Raw genomic sequence first — 21,209 nt, 5'->3', positions numbered from 1 at the left:
CTCGTTGCCGAACAGAAGGTTGTCAATCGTAGCGGAGAGTCAATTAGCGAACACCGATGGAGATCAAAGTTTAATGAACTACAACCCAGTCTTAGGCGAGTATGGAGCATCTGGAGCTTGCGCTGACCAATTTTAAACAGAGCGTTGGGTTTCAGATTGCTTCTATCATTTAAAGCATTTTTGAAAGAATGGATGGTCGTTTGGTCTGTAATAGAAGCTGGTAAACTGTTCCATTCCCGTATAGCAGAGGGTAAGAAAGATGTTCTATAGAACTCTGTTCTACATTGTATCAACGGTAACCTTTGAGAGTGTCTAAGTTCAAACCTATGATCAACTCTGGGAGGTATCAAATTGCATAAGTAGCTCGGCACTAGTTCATTTTTCATTTTAAATAAAAGGAAAGTTTATGTTTTCTACGTCCCTTAAGTAAGGGCTCAATACTGGATTCGTTGTAAAGTTTATCTAAGTTACAATATTTAGTTGCTCCCGTTAATATTCTTAATGCTTCAATTTGAACGGACTCTAATTCTGATTTTAAGTAGTCGGAACAGTTGTCCCAGACGACATCGCCGTATTCAAGTAGAGGACGAATAAACGAGACATATAGTCGTTCAAGATTCTGTCTAGTTAAAAGGTATTTAAAGGAACGTAGAAGTGCAAGCCGTTGCCAGGCTTTATTGACTGTGTTTGTGATATGTGCATTCCACTTGCAGTCTTCCGACAATGTTAGACCTAGATGTTTGTGTGTACTTACAGGATTTAACAAGACATTATCAAAATATAGGTCAGGATGTACAGGTTTTGTCGTTTTTCTAGAGAAGGTGAGAGTCTCAGTTTTGGAAGGATTAAAAGTGACCAGCCAAGTCCTAGACCATTTCCGAACTGTCTCCAGATCTTGTTTTAAGGTTGCTGCCGACGTAGCACGATCATCGACAATAATGTACATACTAGTGTCGTCAGCAAACAACCTCACATTTGAACGTAAATTGAGAATAATGTCTTTTATGTAGACAAGAAATAGCAGGTCCGAGGATTGAGCCTTGAGGGACACCAGCATTGATGGATGACCAACCAGACGAGGTATTGGCAAATACCACTCTTTGCTTTCGAAGAGTGAGATACGATTTGAACCACTGAAGTAGGTTACCACAGACACAATTGTGGACAATTTAAAAAGAAGACCTTTATGCCATACTCGGTCAAAGGCTTTGGAGATGTCGCAAAATACTACTCTTACTTCTTTACCGTCATCCATAGCCTTGCAAATGTCATTGTAGATATACACAAGCTGATTAATTGTGGAATCACCACGTATAAAACCTGATTGATAACTACTGAGTATGTTATTTTGTGTAAGAAAATTGAAAAAAAGTTTGTGTATACATTGTTCCATAAGCTTCCCAACACAGCTAAGAAGAGATATTGGTCGGTAGTTTTGAGGGCCTGATGGATTAGACTTTTTGTAAATTGGAGTAACATTTGCTGTCTTCCAGACTGAGGGAAAGTACGACTTGGTAATTAGTTTATTAAAAAATATAGCGAGCGGTGCAGCTAGGACAGAGGAGCCTTCCTTTAGAAGCCTTGGAGTGACCATGTCCGGACCACAGGATTTAGATGGATTAATAGTCGATATTGCATCTGTAACATCTTGTTGTGAGATATGAAAAGATGAATGAATATTGGATGGTTGTTCTGGGCTAGCAGGTAGTGAGTGATTGCTGTTGTTAATGTTTGATTGTTCGCAGAAATACGAATTAAGAATATTGACCTTGTCTGTGTCTTCAGACGCTATCCCACCATTGTAAGACAATACAGGTAAAACAGTTGACTTGGATTTATTGGTAATTTTCTTAGAAAGTTTGAACCATGTTTTAGTATCAAAATTTTCTTGATTAATTTTCTCAATGATTTTATTTTTAAAGTCGCTTTTGGCTTTTCTTAGTTCTCGAATGGTTTCATTTCGTTTTTGCTTGAACTTATTCCAGGCTAATTCGCTTTTAACCAACTTTGCCTTTTTGAATAGTCTGTTTCTCTGTCTGATTAGTTTTCGAATTCCGGAATGAAACCATGGTATATCTGCAGGACGAATAGTGACAATTTTAGAAGGCAGCATCAAGTATAGTATTGCTCAAGTCTTCGGCTACGGAATCTAAGTCATCGATATTTAAAAGGGTATCCCAGTCGACTTGGTCAAGTTCTTCTCGATAACTATCGAAGTCGGCCTGGTCGTATTTCCATATTTTTCTTTTAAAAGCGGTGATTTTTGGTTTCTGAAATTTAAAAACTACAACGGTTGGACAATGGGATCTTGTGAGATCAGGTATAAAGGGATCTGCGGTGAAACTTGATATGACATGCTGAGGATTGTTTACAAATACAAGATCGATAAGAGATTGGGAGTTTCCAGTAAAATGGGTTGGCTCAGAAATTAGTTGCACAGAACTTTATGAACTCATAAGTCTTGATATTTTGTTTGGCTGGTCGTTTAGTTCATTAATATTAAAGTCACTTGTGATAGCGACATGATTAGAATGAAAATGGGCTCTATCTATGCTCTCTTCTAGGAGAGTCCAATATTCGTTGTTAGAATCGGGAGGTCGATAGAAGCCCCCAACCAAGAGTTTTTTGTTACGTAATGTAAGTTCTGTCCATAAAGCTTCTAGACCAGGAATATCCAAGTCCAGCCGTCGAGTAGCACAGAGACCAGATCTTACATAAATCGCGACGCCTCCTCCAAGTCTACCGACGCGATCATTTCTAAAGGGCGGATCAAAATTCTGAATGAGGATATCTTCATTTGAAGTATTATGAGAAAGCCATGTCTCAGTAAACACCAAGATTTCATAAGGCTGAGATTCTGTCTGGAGAAGGTCTATTTTAGGAATGATACTTTGAACATTAAGGTGCATGATACTATGACCAGAATTTATTACATTTGAAAAGGAGGTAGACATCTCTGAGGAGGAAGTTGTATCTAAGCCAGAAGGACCTGGATTCGGATGGATGTCGCCAGCAGTCAGTAAGAGAACGTAAAGAAAATACTGCAAAATACTGCACAGAGTGAATGTGACAAAATGAACAAAGAACATGCAGTTGTCGATAGAGTGAACTAATTGTGTTTTCCTGTAAGAATTAGTTCGAACTGAATAAGCTCTTGTGTTATCAAACGATAGTGTACTCGTAATAAAGAAGCATTGGAAGCCCGATGGATCTGCTAGGCTGACATAAAGTAGAAATGTAATGAAACGATACTAGCGACAGTTGATATATTTCCAAAAATGCAAAGCACGACTTCGTTTTACTGAGGATCTAATCTTGACAATAGAGGTCGTGCATATACAGATTTGAGTGCGTCCGTGTCAGATAGCTGTAAGGCAGGTGAACCCCGAGTAGCAAATCTATACTGGTAGACATCAAAATGATAAACATCTACATTAAGTTTAAATTCTGTGAGATGGAACTTTATGGATATGTAGCGCTCTGAGGGATGTGCATGGTTGTTCAAAAAAATGTTCAACATTAATACTGCATTAGATTTTAGGATAATAATTTTGGCAAATAATTATCGTTCATTATGATCAATGTAACATCATATGGATGGTAGTAAATAGAACATTACATTCAATGAAAGTGAAAGTGGCAGAAAGAATGCGGACTGACGGACAGTTACCATCAACCAATTATATGCCAAAGACTTAACATCATACATATTGATAGACAGATAGACAATCAGTAGCAGTCAATGCTTCGCCAAAAAAGAGAAAAAATGAAAAGAAAATCTATATATAAAATGTACATATACCAGCCTAACAGAGGTATTTACGTGATAAACAAATATAACAGGAGGACAGTTGGACGGACGCACAGACAACATCAGATATCTTAATGTAACAGCGTCCTATCGCTATCAAACAACATGTACACTATATATACATTGAAGTTACTTGTCATCAAAGTAGTGCGTAACATTTATATATTTACATATATATACATAAATATACATAAACATATACACATGTACATACACTCACATACACACACATATATATACATACATACACCTACATATATATACACATAGACATATACATACATATACACACATATACGCACATATACATATACATACACATACATATACATATACATAAATGTACACATATACGAACGTAAAGTGTCGAGCGGACGGATGCAACAGACATGTTAGTGCTTCAAATTCGTATTCGTACAACATCTGCATCAAGCTGTACATATACATCAAGGTTATATATCAACAAAGTAATGTTATATAGTTTCATCTATAGTAAATCTATCGTTTCATCTCATGAATAAAAGGATAGTTTTCACAGAAGATATGCAGACAACCGTACAGACGGACTGCCACATCGAATATAAACACTTTATTTTGCGTCATAATAAAAATGTACCGGATTTGTGATCCGAACTAGATACGTATACAATAGATCAAAAACGGTATGCAATGCAAACATAATAACATGCGGACAGCTGGACGGACGGACGGACAGACAGCGTCAGATACAGTCATGTTACAGCTCCTCTATCTCTTTTTAGCAGCATAAGCGTTATATGTACATTAGAGTTACTTGTCTTGATAAACATGTAAATCGGATTTGTAATCCGACTAGATTCAAATATAATAGATCAAATACAGTATTCAATGCTGGCAACATAAGTAAATGCCAATGTTGAAAAGTTGGCCAGCGACAGACGAACTCATAAGAGCAAAAATGTCAGAGTACATTACGGAAAACAGAAGAGCGGACGGACAGACAACTTAAATAGATTCATGTAACAGTAAGCAACGAGTGAGCAATAATATACATGTCAATATAGTAATACTAAATAGGTTTGAATACAGACTAGTAAATCGACATAGAATGCAATGAAAACACATTGTAATTGTCTCGGTAGACATACAGACAGACGGACGGACGTAAACTGATCGTTACTTTCAATGAATCAAGTTCCTTGTCAAACAATAAGTGCAGGCCATACATATACCAGACAACGTGTTAGCACCGTATTGTAAACTGTAGGTAACCTAAATCCATAATGTCTCAGTTAAAATAAAATACAACTAGCTATTCACCTACTGATTAGAAGAATGAAATAATAATAATAAGAAATGAACAATTCAATATCAAAACAATTTTATAAAGCAACAGATGGTAGGTCAAAAAGTCGTCAGCTCAAGCCATGCTAAATGGATTTATGTTTGTGTCAATCTAACATGCGGTCAGACAGACAGACAGGCGAACAGACATCGTCAGGTTATTTCTAAATAGCTTGTACGAGATATACACAATTATATCGTAACATGTCAGTAAAGTTTATATGTGTATATAATAACTTCATTAGGCAACGTAAGTTTTATATTACATAAGTGTTTAAGATGAATACATGCAATTATTATAAAGCACAGTCGAAATAGTAAATTTCTTGACAAGTGTTATATATGTAAACTGAATGAATGTCACTACATTAGATACTCGTTGATCCGAGAGGACTTGTCAAAACAAACACTGGATCAGTTTTGTATACTGCACACAATTAGTTGTGAATACCTATAGATTTCTTGAAATTGACTAGGGCGTCGTTTGATTCAATGCGATGCGTTCTCATGTCGTTGTCTTTGATAATTATTGTTCCATCAGACGTCCAGGCACTGTTTACGCGTCTTGCTTTGACGAGTTTTCGAGCGTCAAAGAAGATGGCACTCCTCTCACGAGTAAGGTCTTCGTTGAAAAAGACACCTGAATTATCAGATGACTTAAGTTTCGTTTTCATAGTTAAAAGTTTCTGGCGGGCCCGATATGTTCCAAATTTGACAATAATATCTCTGGGGCGTGAAGAGATGTTCCTAGAAACTGCCGATGCATAGGTTTTTGGTCTACTTACTCGATGGGTCCTATCAATCTCGTCGATCGACATATTTGCACCAAGATCGTTGGCCAGTTTGAGGATCTTCTGGTCAGTGTTCTCTTCCTGCTCTTCAGGAAGGCCAGACACCCTCAAACAGTTACGGCGGCTGTATTGCTCAGCCATGTCGGCTTTAAGTTCTAGGGAAGCGACCCTGGCTCTGAGTGCTGTGTTTTCCGACTCTAGCTTTTCAAGCTTGGGATTGACATGTGACATGACTTCCTCGACAACAGACGCTACAAGAACACTAAGTCGGTTATCATAGGTGTGGGAGAACGATTCATCCAGCATTCGGCTGATCTGGGCTAAGTCAGACTCGTCAAGAACAATTTTGTTAATAGGTTGATCAGAACTATGTTCAGCGGTTTTTTCTATGTGCTCATCAATGCACCCCATGGAAGATTCGGCTTTAGATTTTTTAAGCTCGCTCTGCTCGTTGGGTGAGGACAAGTTCCTCTTTCTCTCACTCTTATCCGTGACAGGGGTCTGTTTATTCATGGTGCAACGTTAGTTTTTACGGACAGTATACCCAGAAAGTTTTTCAGCGTGGGTGGATGGGTTGATATGCACTGACTATAAACTGATTGTAAGTGATAAAGTTCATCAGAGCGTGACACAGGTAAACGATAGGTAAAGTCTTGAAATTGCAAAATGCTCAAATTTCCAATAAAAATAATTCACCTGGTGTCAATATCATCCTAAAGAATAACAATTCCAGTAAGTCCTAGTAAGTTTTCACATCACTTCATACTAGCTTTACTTGCGAAAAAGTTAGTTTTATTCCATCACAACAAACTGTCAACATGCCATAAAAGGAACGATAACTTTTTGAATCAAGTTTCGTGCGCATTCAGTTGTTCTTATTTCATTTAATTTTGTTAGATCGCGCACATGCAATGTCCAATTATATCCTTTTCTGTTACAAAATTACTCTGGTCATTTCATTTACGGACATTACTGAACACTTGTTATGTTCAGTTGCTAAATATTACGATCAATGACATTATGTCAGTGCTTCTTCCATGATGATTAAGCGGGAAAAGTGACTTCATGTTATCTCGGGAGAAGCTTGGTTGAAGCATAAGGGGTGTTTCACCCATTTGTATCTTTTTTTTTTTCGTCGTGGTTGCTCGCATGGGTGTCGCCATTTTACTTAAGATATCGAAAATATTTACGAGACCTCTGACACTCTCGTAAATTTACGAGGATTTTAGAAACTTACGATATCGTATCTACGATAATTTTCATAATTTTCATAAGACATCTGTCAGATTTACGAGAACGTTTCGAGAGAGGCAAATGCAAAGCTGAAGCACAAATCACACTGGCAAGATTTTTACATAACACCGTGTGGTAAATATGGGAAATTATGACAGCGACACGTCACTTTATTTTGGCTGCATGTCATAAACTAACACAACCATTTTTTTTTTAAAACTAAGAATGTCTGCATTGCATTGACATTACTTTCCTTAACTTCAATTTTGCAAGGTAAAGATATTCAAATTATTGCATGCCACTAAAAGTACAATAAATTATTTTCGGAGCATTTTAGTTGTGGTTTTGATGTAAATGTCAGAAAGAATACATGTTTATTGTATCGCTGTAATGTTTATTATGTATTTTAGCTCTTTATTATTCATGAAAGACGAATTATATAAAATATTGAAGAATCTGATAATGTTATGAATTCATGCAGTCTATATATAGTTCATATGAATTGTGTTATTTTTACTACGACCTTACCTGTATTGCAGTAATTAATTCTATTTCTGTCTTTGAATATTAAAGTATTTATTGAACTTTTATGTTTGAATGATAACCCATGATTTTTAGGTGGACTTGTATTTTAAAACAATGATCCAAGATAACTTGCAATCGTAGAAGTGTTATCTTTCATTGACTTCGGTTTTACAAGGTACGCTCAGTTTTGGATTTTATAATGCCTTTCAGCATAAAACAAATCAAGTATTATATAATTTTGAAATTGAGGTACTCCGGTATCATGTTTTAAACAGAAAGCAATATCAATTTGAACTTTCAGTTACTATCTATACAATAAAAAACCGACGTTTTACAGCCATCCGGAGACACGTTACTCAAACCTTGAATGCGATCCCTTGTAAGCAAAGAACGCAACTATGCAACATAACAGTATGTTTTGTTTTATTATGTTGATGTCACCAACTTTTCTTTGGCTTTATGTGTTTACATAAAGTTATAACAAACGTCTCTTATTACAAAACTGTATTTCATTGGAATAACTACATAGAATGACATTGTATACTGGTAATCATAAGTAAATGGTAATTAAAGTCCAAGTGTTTTACATAGACTAAGTATCGTTTTCTGCAAATAGCAAATAATTCAAGATTGTTGCTTACCGAATAACTGCAGCGAACTGCCACTAGGTATAATTTAGATTTGAAAATTATAAATAATTAAACTAGCGAACCCCTTGTTTTATCCTTAGTCCATTATTTTGCCGAGAAAAAAGAACCAAATGTTTCACATTTATGTATACAAAGAGATTATCTGATTTCAAAACAGTTCACATGACTACACAGAACATTTTTAAATACTGTCTTTTCTCACAGATTGATACAAATGCGCAAATTTCTGGGCACTCTCCAATTTCTTAATTGCTCTGTGGAACTTCTGTTTTCCTGAAGAGGTAAACGATTCTTGGGATGGTTGCCTGTCAGTAGCTATTCCTTGGCTTCCGTTTCTGTTATTTGTTCTGTTACAATGCTTTGGGGAATTTCGACGTACCTGTAAATCCTGCTTATTATAAATCATTGTGGAACGAAGCTGTGTCTTTTCTCCTATGTCTATTGGTGCCATCGACAAAATTGTATGCCGGCGATGTGCTGTAAATCTTTGTACATAGAGAACTTTATTAAATGCTCGTTGTATTTTATTTCTTTTGAGATTTATCTGGTTTGTCACAGGATTTAAGAATGTTTTGTTTCGTTGAAGTTTCCAGTCTTTTGTGTATCTTAATCGTGTTGGTTTTGTCAAATGTGTACATTTTGGATGTTTACTGTCAAAAGAAAGTTCAAGACGTAATTGTTTGTGAGGTTGTTTGTCTTCTACATGGTTTGAATTCTGATTAATACCTGTTTCGCAAAAACTTCCTCTGTTAGTTATTGTTTTTATCGGCAGTGCTTTAGCATTAATCGTATTAGTATCATAATCTTGTGCTTTCTTATCTATGTAATAATCCGTTTTGGCTCTTCTCAAAGTCGAAGAAAGGCTGGCACTACCTTCTTCTAGTCTTTCAAACGAATTTTCATGTTTATTGCCTCTAATTGAATCAAGATCGACAATAATACCTTCCAAACTAAGTCGTCTTAAACGGCCAGATGTGAGCCTGTCATGTCGGGCTACTATCTCGTCAAATCGTTTGGTAAATTCCGAATGTCTCCGCTCACGTTCTATTTTACATTTCTCAAGGTGTTCACAAATATTCTCGAGTTGGTTTCGGAATGGTACGGTTGTTTCTATAGACATGATGAATTAAAAATAAGTTTCCATAATATGAACGTTATCCATAAAAATATATACTTGATCATGACTTGTCAAATGGATATCCTTGTTTAATTACCAAGCAGCTTATAATATAAATATACCAATGTACACTGTCATCGAATCAAATCTTAACACTTTATTTACAGCTTGGGATATAACACACGTTTATGATATTAATTATTTCACATACTTTGAAAGTAATATATCTGACTTGTTTACCCTGAGTGAATTTTTAGTTGAATGACCTCTTCCGAAATACAGAAGAGCTTTTAATGCAAATACTTTAGAAATATTGAAATATTTCTGACGCCATACGCTATTGTGTTGTTTCCAGGACGGATAATATTTGTTTAGATAAAGAAATCCCAGCAATTAGCACAGAAACCAATATAATAAGTTCACCATTAAGAGACAAACTCGACGGAAGTGAAGTTGAGAAAATTTGCTGTTGGAATGATAGATACGTCAATCGTCTATTGTCACTTCGCTCGTAAGTTTATCCTGTTTGATATTTTAGTGATCGATAATTATAGAAATGCAGTACAAGAATAAGTACCAAACTGAAAGCAGCATAAGGCAAAAGAGCTGACACCATTGTGTCACAATAAATCTATAATAGACTATAATAGACACCTACTTAAAACATACTTAAATACAACAAAAGGGGAAAAATCAAAACGCATCAAGCTAAAAGTGCATTCATGTAAAGCTGGACTGACAGCCAATACCTAAGACTCAACCTCCCTTAAATACAATCATAAAGTAGTGTCTGTATGTATGTTTGTATGTCTGTATACATGTTTGTTATTATATCTGTATGTACACTCATCAAAATTCCTAATCGGTCACTTTATATTGTATTACTATTTTGTAAATAACGCATGTATTCACATGAAATTTCACATACCGACATTTGAATAGGTACTGCAGCTAATTATTAATTTATTTATTCTGCACGTGCATAATATGCTATATTGGTCAAAACGCCTAATGCGGTTACATTGGCCGTGAGTCGGCCAAAAATAAACCAATAATTAGCTTCAGTACCTATTCAAATGTCGGTATGTGAAATTTCTTGTAAATACATGGCTTACTAACAAGATAGTTATACAATATAAACTGACCGATTAGGAATTTTGTTGACTGTATGTTTGTATGTATGTTTGTTTTGTTTGTTTGTTTTGGGTTTAACGCCATTTTTCAACAGTATTTCAGTCATGTAACGGTGGGCAGTTAACATAACCAGTGTTCCTGGATTCTGTACTAGTACAAACCTGTTCTCCGCAAGTAACTGCCAACTTCCCAACATGAATCAGAGGTGAAGGACTAATGATTTCAGACACAATGTCGTTTATCAAATAGTCACGGAGAACATACGCCCCGCCCGAGGATCGAACTCACGACCCCGCGATCCGTAGACCAACGCTCTACCTACTGAGTTAAGCGGGCGGGCTGTATCTTTGTACGTAAGTATGTCGGAATGTTTGTCTGTCCGTGAACATGCGCTATAGCTATTCTAGAATAGAATAAAAACTAATAAATATATTGTCCCTCAACTCATTAATTTGAGGATTTTATCATTATATAGTGTTACTGACACTGTAACATTGCTGTTTTTTTTTTCAATGTGTATTACTGGATAAACGCACATTTAAACATATGACCAGTTCCGTGTTATTCAATTAATTGGATGTTATTTGGATAATTCTGACAATACAACATTTTTCTCAAGTAAGTCATATAGCACGATTTTCATATAGCATGAAGAATATTTACATTGCATGGACTGCCATGTGACCACACTGCTTATGTTTACAAACAATGTGGTCACATGGTTATTTGTATAATAAGCTCCTCCCCTAAATTTAAATTTGAATTGCTGTAGTTATAAATTCTTTTGAAAATATAAGAACTTTTTTCTTTATAGATTTTGAAGTTTCTCATATAGACTGATAAAAATGTCATCTAGTTTCACTGATTAAAAACACCATTTTACATCATATATTTTAAAAATCTTTACCTGAGCTGAAAAGTGTTAAAAAATCAAGGGAAACCATCCATCAGCCATTACCTCCCTTTTATACCAAGGTTGGGTCTTTAAACTTCCATGAATTGCACGGGAACGTCTGCGTTTTCTTTTACGTTTTGGGGCCGTAGTGCATTTACCATTTGCCATGTAACGCATATATAAAAATAGTTTTAACAGCACGCAAGCCCGAGAAATTCTCTGTTAACACACGTTTTCTCCTTTTAAAACACCCCCGACAAAAACTGCAGTTTTATGTATGTATGTTTGTATGTATGTGTGTGTGTGTGTGTGTGTGTGTGTGCGCGCGCACGCGTGTGTGTTGTGTGTGTATTATATCCCATTCTGTAAGGAAATTTTGTTCTGATTTGGAAAACTACTATTATAACTAAAATTTAAAATGCCACAGGTTAGAATTTGCAAAGTCAGTACGTCAAGTGGGTCGAATCTTTCTTAGTGGCAGTTGTCTCTGTAATATTAAGCTGAAAGAAATAAATTTTAACGACGTTTGTGTCGCATGGGAAATGCTCTAACTGGGACTCGGCTGTTTTGATTTTTGTCCTCTGACCTGTTTCGTTGGGTCCTTAATATTATTTCTCTAAATGCTGCGTCTTTGCAAAAGGCATTTATTACATGCGTTTCAGTGTCCTTGCTTTTTACATAAATTGTCGAGAGTACCTTTTGTGTTTAACATTACATACTTTCTGTTGCTATTGTGCTATAGATGCTCACTTACACCGGTTTAAACTCCCTAATGGTGTGTGTTTGCTGAGGGCCGTTCCAAGGCGGTGCTCTCGTGTTGGGTTGTTCATGTGCATATCCATGCGCGCACTGCTGTGATTTCAGCTGGACGAGACCGCGTTCTTGGAATGTTGCTTTGCTTTTGAACATTTGCTATTATGTTTTTACATGTTAATTCTTTCGTTTAGAAATTATGTCTATACATTTCTGTCTGACACCTTTGAAATTACATCCATACTTTATCAAAACTGATATATGTATTTGTATTTTCTGTTTCTTTGTCTGTAACTGATGAAAAGTGACAACAACATTTTTTGTTTGTTTCTTCTTATATCTAATTGACATATTATATATTATATCTTTATGATATTCTGCCTTAATATAACCTTTTTCTCCTTCGAAGTATGTCGTTACCTCAAAACTTATCATAATAAAACTAAAAGGTGGTGCTGAAAATATGTACATTCTAGACAAATTAGACAAAGAGGTAACTCCGCAGGCTACCCAACAAGACAAAAATGATAATGTTGCAGGAGCTGTTTGATAGAGCCTGTTCATGGACTCTAGCTCCGGGTTGTGCAGAACTCGCCATCACCATATGCGCATGTTACAAGTACCAAAATACAGTTTAGAGACATCCGCAGACGTGTCCATGCGGCGATGAAGGGCAATTATGACAAAAACTAAGAATTTAGTTATAAAGAAGGAATATTATGATAAAAACAAAATAACTTCTTTATGCTGTCATATATTGGGAACATTTTTTTAATTCTTTTATTCCGTTTCATATTTGACCATATATCAGTGAAATACCAATATTTTTGTCTGTTTCCTTAAGGATGATATATGTATTTGTGTGACCTTTTAAAAATGGATAGATGTCATAAAACGAATGAAATGATGTCTTTGTACCATTTGACGTTGTTGAGAGTTTAACATCTAATTAAAACAAAAGTGTCTGAATATAAGAAATTTGATACATGAGCTGTTAGAAGTATGAAACATACATTCTCGCAAAACACAGTACTACCATGGTTCCCTAATTGTTTAGTTCTTCTCGGAATTTTGATGAACCTCTGATGGATGAGAATGTGAAGTGAAGCCTGTTGCTTAATGCGAGTTAAGAGGTTATTTCATATCCCTAGTTACAACCTAATGTAATTAACGGTATATCGATTCAGACACATTCCAAAACAATATATTGGTAGTTTGAAATGAAAGCAGGATGTAGATCTGAAATAATCTAGCAAGGAGATAATACATCTCTCACATGTCTGCAGATCTAATTTGGTCTGACGGTGTCTTGTTTTGGATTCTCAATGAGGTATTACGTGTCTTTCGTTTCTGCATTTCTAAGTTGGTCTGATGGTGTCTTCTTTTGGATTCATAGACGTGGCTATTTAAGTATTTTTAAATTCATTATTTACTCTCATTTCTGTTGCGCTTAAATAAATCCTTAAAAGGTACATTTCTATTAAACTTTTGAACATTCTATTGGAGACATTAAAAATTCAATCAGAGTAATAAATTACATATCACATGTATCACGACATTTACCTGAACATGGTTTATTAGATCTTAAAGAATTTGTTATTTCCTTTTACTGTTAATTCATTAAGATCAAATGGCTTTTACTAGGGAGATGTATTGATGGAGAGACGTTCGAGAGTTAAATGATAACTTATCTAATAAAAAAAAGTCATAAAGATACATAAACTTGTTGATATGTCGGATTCGTATGAAAAACATACCAACAAAGGAAATAAATAGAAAACCGGTTCAAGCAATGAAGTACTTTGTGTGAATACTTAAAATGATCTTTTAACAAATGCAAGAGCGAAATGTAACTAAACTAGATGTTTTCAGAATTATTATTACTTCAAAAAAGTAAAAGTGCTTATGACAGTGCTCAAATATGTGTACGTACGTTCTAATATGCGTGGCGCATGGTATTAGATGCTGAAAGATGAGTCTGTTGTGACCTTGAACATTCACTCTTTACACAATCACAACAACTCGTACATATATTTACAATGAATCCATTATTTTCCACATACTTGGGCTTGCAATTAAACTATTCAAGGGTACCTAATTAACTACTTACGAAAGTATCAATGTGTGCAGTTTAGATAGCGGACTCGGTTTAGTAAGACATAATTATCTTCATTTCTGCTGTATATCTCTAAATATCTAGATAAAATATATTAGAGAACATTATAAGCCGTTACTTCATTTGTAATACGTTGCCACGATAGAAATACAAATTGTAAATATTATAAAAGAAACAACATTTACCATGAGCTTTTAACTCCTTCCGACATGACATACTTACAATCTGCAAGATTGACCGTTTGACAAGTCCCCTTAGAGTTCGTAAAGATTAAACAAACATGTGGCGCCGCATTTATTGATTGATTCTGTGCTATTTAATGACAATCATTTAGAACAAAATGATATGGAAGGCAGTATAAGTTTTCAGTGCAAATATATTAATTCTAGTCCTTGCAATAGATGATAATCATGTAGGTTCCTTAACCAGACATGTGAATCTTAGATTTAGACATAGAAATGCTTAGAATCTGTAAATCTGTACCGATTTCGATGACATTTGGTGTAAATTAAACATTATATTTTAACCAAAAGCTATGAGAAGGTTTAGCAGTACATATATGTATTCCGATGATTACAAATTGAATTACGACATATTGGTATTTCACAGACTTCAAGTGTGTGTCTGAAACAGACTTAGAACGTTGATGAATATAGACCGAGAGCTTATTAATAATTGATTTGCCAGGAAAAAGAAAACCATTGTTTGAACGTACAGTTCCTTTTATTGTGATGCATAGCACTGACATTAATTGGACATCAAAGGCAACTGTCTTCCTTTTTGGACACATCATCTGGTTTCATTTTATTTCCGATATAATAGTCGGAAGTTTTACGTGACAATAAACTTAAAATTGTTTGAAGATTTAACAGTCATTAAACTTTATTCGTATAATTTTATCTTTACTTCCATGCTTAAGAATAACATTTCAATACAGGATGTCCTTCTAAAAGGGCGTAAAAGTCAAGATTCTATTTATTTATTTATTTAGTTGGGTTCAACGTCGCACTGATACAATTATAGGTCATATGGCGACTTTCCAGCTTTGATGGTAGAGGAAGAGCCCAGGTGCCCCTCCGTGCATTATTTCATCACGAGCAGACACCTGGGTAGTACCACCGACCTTCCGTAAGCCAGAGGGATGGCTTCCTCACATGAAGAATTCATCGCCCCGAGTGAGGCTCGGACCTACATCGATTGGGGCAAGTGATTTGAAGTCAGCGACCTTAACCGCTCGGCCACGGAGGCCCCTCAAGTTTCTAAAGGTACTGTTGCCTAGACTGGCCTCCATCCTTACGTTTATAAAATAAAATTTAGCGAAATGTTCTTCTCATTAGTCCGGAGTCATCATTGTAAAGCTTGAAAGCTGAAGCTATTACATTTTCTAGTTCGTGAAAATAAAAATATTTACAAACGGACTGACATACGAACAACGCCAAAATATAACACGTTCCATTGTTTTCAAATAAGATTTATAAAACTAGTTAATGAAAAAAGCTACATTCCTATTTCAAGTAAAAAGGCGATGAACGTTTTGTTTGATAGCTAGTCTTCATTAGAAGTAAAGCTGTTTTGCACACTTCCTGTCACACATTTCTCTGTATGTTAATTCTTAAGGTTCAGTTATAAACAACAAAGTTGTTTCCTTTTTCGCAGCAAATGAATATCTGCCTTTCCTGGCTGTGCATATGTTTAGATTTAGTTTACATTTAATGCTATAGTTGGTGTTTCCATAATTTAACTTAAATAAAAGTTAAAATTTAATAAAAAGGATCATTTTGATTTAAGATTGCTCCTTAATAAATTATATACCTGTTGTGTATGCCATAACATATTCACTTTCCAGACTATATTTAATATGCTATATGGGCCAAATAATTTTACTGTATCAAGATTACTCTCCATAAAAGACCAGATATTTTGATGCTTTCACAGAAAAATTGTAAAAGGATGTTGCTATAACACAGGATTTTTAACGGCCTTACAACTGATAGGGTTCAGGGTAATTAACAGTGCGTGACAGAGGCAATGTAGGGGTTGAAATACCATTTTTCACCAATCTGATTGTTAACCATGGTTCAGTATAATGTCCAAAGTTCAGGTTCATCTTTACTGCAACAAATGTAAAAATAACGTTGTTTCAGGCTTTGTCTCCTGAACTTACATTTTGTTTTTGTAATTCTTTCGATTTCTTACCTTTTTTACAAAGAAGAACAAAATGCGGCACTTGTAAAAATGTTAAATCGGTCCAATGATCACGTTTATAAACGAAATTATCACATGACATTCCACGGTATTTGTCTGTAAAGGTATTTTAATACTTCCTTTTTCATCTTCATGATGAAATGACAGGACTCATATTTCATGACGTTGGTAATAACATTTTATAAAAGATATCAATTTGCAAGTCAATAAACTCAGCGAAATGAATCTCTCAAATTTTGCTTTTGATCCTTTGAATATAGTTGAATGTGATGTCCCGTAGCAATAAATAGGCATAATCATGTAATTGCATCGCTTTTATGGTTGTTTTCTACGACTAGAATATTACCACAAAGATATTAATGTTATCAAAAAGAACCTTGCAATGAGCATGCAAAACATTTATTTTATCACCATGACCTTGTAGTCTGTTATCTAGTGATCATGTTAAAACCGGTAAAATCGACTTCTATTCTTCTTTTGATATACCGTATCTGAAGTCATACTTTATTTTCTCTCACTGAAACTTTAAGCTTTAAAGTACCTCATTCAGGCAGATGCATACTTGTTTCATTTCGAAATTTTCCTACAACTTGTCAAAAAATGCATTCTGTCACTCTGAAATTAAGCCAAAAGCTTCAGGCGTTGTCGTGTAATTATATAAGCGATGCATGTAGACAACTTTACAGGTATGTTTCCCTGATTTGTTTCAATTTATTCTTATATGCCACTACATAGATTGTAGTGAAAAAAGTAGGACTTAGCCTACTGCCCATCTAATATCTCAGGAGGAGGTTGTTTTCCGACAAACTGTGCGTCTATGTTTTAAAACATGCAAGCCGATAGAACGTTTCAGTTTTTAAAACAATGATGTGTTTACATGTAGATCTAATCGTTATAAAGGGAACCGAAAACACTTCAAACTACCGAAATATCAAGCCGAATACAATTATATAATGTATAATTACTTGTCTATTAATTTGAACCAACAAGGGGCTATGATGTTAACATGTATTCATTGTTTGTTTTATATTGCCCCTAATATGAATTTGCCCTAACATACTAATCTGATATGCTTTTCTCTGTTAAAACAAGCTTACGCTAGAATGACGTCACATTAACGTGCGGTGACGTCAATGTTTTTGTTGCGACCAAGAAAGAGCGCTACTATATTTTATCTGCTGTTTTAGATTAAGGGCATATTAGAATCGAAATAATTTATAGCAAAAGAGTGTTTTAACACTGTTTATACAGTCGGGTGGTAATACGTCGTACAAATAATTATTACGCCCGACGTATAACCGCCCATCGTGCATAAATAGTGTTAAAACACTCTTTTGCTATAAATTATTTCTTAATTAAAGTGTGTTCTTCTGTTGAAGCCCTTCATATGCTTTGTGTGAGAAGCAAACAACAATATAACACCATTTTATTATATACCTATACAAATTCTGTAAAAGTACGGCTTGTATAATACAAGTAAATACGAAAGGCAGAAAAAAATTCCGCATTGTACCTTTTGTATTGTATGTTGCTGGACTACTCTCATTTAATATGTTTGAGTTGACACATTTCTATAAGTATGGCACACAAAAACTACACTCAGTCTATTTTAACATCGATAAACATTAAACATTGAAGATTTCGTTTGCTGAAAAACACGAACAAAAAAAATAAGGTTGAGGTATATGAAAATATAACAGTAGCTAAATCTGGGATTTTGTATTCAGGTCTCGTTGATTTTGCCACGGCGCTTATGTGCCACACATGTTCCGACCTGGCAATATCCACTACAGCTGCATATATAACCCTATTATATGAAAAGTTTGAGAATTCGCTTGTGTTTAATTTGCATATAGCACATCAAGCTAGCTTACGGAAGGCCGGTGATTCTATCAAGTGTCTGGAACAATGACCCTCTCACACCCTCAAAACACCTAGTGGGGTCTTTCTCCACCTTTAAACTCTGAAACAGTGGCCCAATGACCTAAATTGTATTAGTGTGGCTCTAACCGCAACAAAAATACATAAATGTCCAGGTTATGTCCTTTGAATAACCTGAAAGTACAGCTGAAATCCTTCTTGATATAATAACTAAATGTGCATCATGTGGTTTCTTGTAGGAAAGCGCCCTCTTACTATAATTCATGCGATTATTTGTCTGTACTACTTACATGACCAGGAAATATTTAAGTACACTTAAAACCATTGTAAATCCTATCAATACATTGACAACACATGGTTTTCGGTCCAAAATCGTGAATAAGCACAGCTGCAATATATATCTCCGTGAGCATCTTTCACATCCTCTTATAAAAACAGCGATGGCAAGTTTTAATCGTAAACAAATGTGACGTCTTAAGGGCATGCTTTATTAAAACTGGAAAAGTTGTTATTGTCTTTTATTTTGTAAGATCAATGCGGTCTAACAAGAGCTTATTTACTGAAAATTAAAAACTTTTAAAACTTCAGTAATAAACTGACATATCATCTGACAATTTACCATACAGACTATTCCTTTTTTTTGTTTGATCGAAATGCCGACATTTATATACAGAAATATAGTACGTCACAGAAGCGCCTAACTTTGATCTGTAGTGCTGTCTTGAATACGTTGTTTATAGTTCGATTTTGACGAACTTTATAATGCATTAAGCTTCCGGAGGAAAATGGCATTGACGTAACAAACCTGCGTGTTCCAACTTCCGCTTCCAATAAGTAAACTTGGTGCTGAATGTAAAGTTTGATAAAATCTATCATGCTACTTTTTATGTTTATTTAAGGGTACGCAGACTTTGAAGTTGAAAAAAAGTTGATGTGGTATGATAAAATTTATCTGCAAAAATATACAAGGTTTCGGTACATGAAATTGAAACTGTTTCAATTGTTATTAGAACACAAAAGAATGCTCACTAAAATGAAGATGAAAAAATCTCAAATAGGAAAGTTATTGTTGAATTACATATGACTCATTGTGTACATCAATAGTCAACAATTAATATTTTTTGTGTGAAAACAATAGCCCTATACCGTGTCCAAACAATTATCAATATCCTACAATTACAAATTTAGAGAAAAAAATGAAATACGTTCACTTTCTTTATTTTCATTTCGCAAACCGTAAGCTAAAACACAGTATTTAGTTTGTTTACAAAGCAGTGCATATGAAAAGATACAGTGATCAAGAAAGGCCACGTTCCAGAACTGAAAGAGTAATTTCCCCTTAATACATTAGACATTTATTGTTCAGAACTTGGTATTTACGAAATACAATGCATTTAGATATCGAAACACACTCAACAAACTTCAGAATATGTATTTTCTTAAAAATCTTAAAAATATAGTAAGAAATTTGGTTGAGAAGTCAAATTACTCACAAAACTTACTAACATACTACTACACAACAGGAATGTCAAGGATCAAAACTCAGTAAAAATATAATTATTCTCACCTTTATGCCATTTAAAATGTGTCCTAAAATTTTCCACCATACTTTTCATTAACCTGATTCCACATATTGCATGAGACTGATGTAATTCACGTAAAACATTGGGGTTAGACAAGTTGTAAATGCAATACTATCTAAACTTGATTAACTGATATTTAGTACAGTATCGCATGATGTAATAAACAAGTAGAATGTTGTATTAACAATTACTTACTCTGATCTGTGTCGCAGTCAGTTTGTGACTTTACTGGTTCAATTTGTATTTGTCGTGGTTGTCCAAAACTATGACGGAAGTGCCTCACAATTGAAAAGCGGAAATGAAATAGTCCGCTACAAGTAATACTTTTTGACAATGGCCAATAGAAATTAATAATTTTCAGATATTGAAGACACGTTTTTAATAGAATTCATCATTTGATAAGAAATTCTAAACATCGATAGTTTGAAAAAAATATACACGTGCTGCCACCCATGTTCTCTCCCGTTGATTAGATTAGAGTTACCGTTTGTCCAGCGCAGTAGTACTTTTTGCAGTGAATTGCCGAGAAGCCGTAGGAAAATTAAAAACCATATTAATGAACAAAATTAACCACTTTTTCGAGATCAATTTCAAGTGATGGGCGTTATGTATTTAACTCAGTAGACCAGTGTAGCAGATACCTGTATTAGGGTATTCATTTCGCAGAATGTCATGTTATGATAATCCCACTCTGATGTTTTTGTTTAATTTTTAATCAATGAAAAAGATGGCATCGATCCCAAGTTGAGTTGACGGGGCGTTAATTTTTTACCTGTTTAACCAAAATTGAACTCAGAAGTACAACATTTTGTTACACTGGTATTGTACAAAATCTGTTTTTTTTTCTTTATACAATAGCTTAGTATTTTATGTTGGCTGTACTTTCATGAAGAACTCTGTTTTCTTATTACATTCATAGTACTACAACCTTATCCACAAAGTACTGAATATTACAGGTGTCCATGTGTATTTTAGCAATTTCAGAATAGTTTTTTTTATCTCCCAATCAGCAATTTCTTAAAAATTCATCCTTCCTCATTTCTGCATGAAGTCTGCGTCCCCTTAAGAATGGTACAAACAAAAAATAGGTCCTCATTATTCCATGTTAGGCTGCCATGCATGCATACAGACTTAACAACTATGCAGGGGCAATACCATGTGACACATATTTCAACAATTTCAGCTTTTTTTT

The sequence above is a fragment of the Mercenaria mercenaria genome, chromosome 2 (genome assembly GCF_021730395.1).
Source record: "Mercenaria mercenaria strain notata chromosome 2, MADL_Memer_1, whole genome shotgun sequence".
Classification (NCBI taxonomy): Eukaryota; Metazoa; Mollusca; class Bivalvia; order Venerida; family Veneridae; genus Mercenaria; species Mercenaria mercenaria.
The sequence above is the reverse complement of the archived record's forward strand: the minus strand, read 5'-3'. Positions refer to the sequence as shown.